This window comes from Rosa rugosa, chromosome 3 (assembly GCF_958449725.1).
Source record: "Rosa rugosa chromosome 3, drRosRugo1.1, whole genome shotgun sequence".
Lineage (NCBI taxonomy): Eukaryota > Viridiplantae > Streptophyta > Magnoliopsida > Rosales > Rosaceae > Rosa > Rosa rugosa.
In genome coordinates this window covers 29,334,454-29,337,236 of record NC_084822.1, presented here as the reverse complement: position 1 = coordinate 29,337,236, position 2,783 = coordinate 29,334,454, and the positions used below count along the sequence as shown (strand labels likewise).

Below are 2,783 nucleotides of genomic sequence, written 5' to 3'. Positions count from 1 at the left end.
AGGACTTCTCTGCTTTGATATTTTCCTTTCATTATATCAATTTCCCCACTGATATTACTTTGGAGATTGAGAGGCTGGTATTGATGCAGGTTCTATCATGACAATACCTAAAGGCAGGGTCTAGCCATCTCCAGTTCCCGACAGGTGGAGGCTCACTGAAATTCTTGTAACTGGGGTTGCTCTGGGTAGTTACTTGTCACTAATGACTCTCATATTCTTCTAGGTAGCCTCTGAACTGACTTCTTTCCTGTAAGTGGCAGTGGTCTCCCTTCTGTTATCATATTACGAAGAACTTATAAACTCTTAAGTTTCCATTGTTGCTGACATAATGTAGGATGTCATTTGAGATTTTAGTCATTCTAACACATAACCATGGTCATTTTTTCTCTTCCTTTTAAGTTAGCAAAACTTTTAGTTCAGATCATCCTTTGCTATAATAATAAAGGAAACAATGAATAGCAATTTGTTAGTCAATCTCTTGATTTATGATAAAGACTTCTTTTCTTGCAGAATGCATTCTCTGTAGTAAGTTTCAATCAACATAACTATAAGATGGCAGTTCTGCCTGATTATACTGCATAGGAAGAGAGAGTTGTCTTCTTGTGATATCCATAATTTTTTTTAATGAGTGCTTGTTACCTAGACTAGTAACTTGGTATTGTCCCACTGTTGTGCTTATTGTTTTCTTTTTCTTCTTTATTGTATTATCTTTGTTCTATTGTGCTTGCTATTGTGTGGACTGAAACAAGGCTTTTTTTTTTCTTTTTTTCTTTTTCTTTAAAGCTTGCTCTTATAATTGCTTGACGTGGCTAGAGTTTAGAAAGACACCAAACTAGTTTACCTTTTGGCTATTCAAACATTGTTCTTATCTGAACTTGTAAAGGGAGGGTGCTGGAGCTTTTAGGAGTGGGTAGAGAACTTGCTTTGGACAGGAAATTAGGTCGGAGAAGAGAATAAACGATAAGAATTGAGTTTGGTTTGGGTATTGACGAAACTATGGGGAGATCAATATTTTCGGTTTCTCAACGGATTTTGAAGGTTAATTTCCTTCTTTCTTCATTTTGTTTTGACTCTTGAAAGAGGAGCTGGAACCTTGTTATTTGTAGTGTGATTTTGTTGGTTTTCTTTTGTTGTTCAGCATCAATTTTTCATGCACACAAGGTGTTTGACAAAATGATTCTAAATTGCTTTACTCTGGTTACCACGTAGTCTTGGAGTATTTTTATTCATTACTTTTGGTTGTTTATCTTACTAAGTCATGAATAACTATTCAATTAAAGAGTTCTAAGGTTGGGTACTTTTCTGTGTTTTGAAGGACCTATTTTGTGGTTAGAGGACCTATTTTGTACCAGGTGAAAGTCTTACCAAAAGAAGCTACCAACTGTATGTTGATTTTGTTAAACAGAGAGTGTAATCATACTCTGAAACTTCTGAATGTGTGGGTGTTTAAACTTGTATATTGTATATATGCAGAGATTGCAAGCATGCTGATATCACTGGAGGAAAAATTTAGAAAGTAAAGTTCCAGATATTGCAAAATCTGGATTTACATCGGCATGGTTGCCGCCATCAACTCATTCCTTTGCCCCGGAAGGTTGGTGCATGAAATTCATCAAGTTGATTTTTATTCTTTCTACATATAGATGACCAGATCATTGTGTCCACTTTGCTTTCCTCATATTGTAGGTTACCTCCTTCAGAACATATATTCCCTCAATTCTAAATATGGATCTGAGCGCCAATTATGAGGTTTACTAAAAAAAATTGGGTTACCTCCCTCAGAACATATATTCCATCGAATTGGGTTTATTTATTTACAGCTTACTCTGTTTTGTGTTTCCGAATATTCAATTAGTTATGCAACTAAATATGTGAAGGAGTATATTGAAGGAGCAAAACCAATTTTTTCCGCTGTGGAGTATTGAGATTCTTGCAACTACAATGGTCATGGTTTGGACTACAACCAAGGTATAATATATTGATGTTTATTGAGCACCAATTCAACAAATCAGATCAACAAACCAGTCACTTCAGTTATTCTATATGAATAAAGTTATATAGGCGTGATGAAGCTCTAGTCTGAATAACTAAAATACCTCAAGGTTGATAGTATTAGTTAATATAGAAAGGCTAGCTTGAATTTAGTAGTAATGACGTTACTTTGGCGCTCTCTCTCTCTCTCTCTCTCTCTCTCTCTCTCAACTGCATTTGACTTCACAACCAAGGGAGTTCTTCAGGTATCATCCATTTTCAATAGGACTGAGATGTTCAACTCCCAGCTGACTGCTACACCCACATATGCACACATAAAATCTTTCTCTTGAGTAGACAGCTGCATTTGTTCTTGTTTTGACCATTGGATATGAGTGCCCCAAGTATGATTGGTCATGTTATATTAGTTCATTTCTACAGGACTGGCATCTTAATTGAGATTTCCTATTAACATGTTATGTTTGTTTCTCCTCCATTTTGGTGATAATCATGCATGCTTCTGTGTAGGAAGCTGTCAAGGGACAATTATGGAGCTTACGTGATCCCCAGGGGAAGCCACCAGGTGTAATGCAGTAGTACAACTAGCTAGTTCCTATATTTAACTTGTGTCTAGTAGAAATTCATTCTTCATTAAGTATTTGGACTTGTCTGCAGATTCAGATTAGTAGATATGGGCCATTTTGAACTAATGCTCATGATTAGGTTTGTGTACATGAGACAATGGTGGATTGGAGAAAATTGCAATGAATGATTTTGGATGTGTATTTTATGGTTTTATGAATGGACAATTT

The 2,783-nt window shown here is 35.8% G+C and overlaps 1 long non-coding RNA gene across 1 annotated transcript; it reads left to right on the top strand.

The window, feature by feature from the left end:
• Nucleotides 1–1,306: 1,306 nt before the first annotated feature.
• Nucleotides 1,307–1,742, top strand: LOC133736443 (uncharacterized). Its single transcript, XR_009859567.1, has 3 exons — nucleotides 1,307–1,383; nucleotides 1,474–1,594; nucleotides 1,687–1,742. It is a non-coding gene; the product is annotated as an uncharacterized LOC133736443 (long non-coding RNA).
• The last annotated feature ends 1,041 nt before the right edge of the window (nucleotides 1,743–2,783 follow it).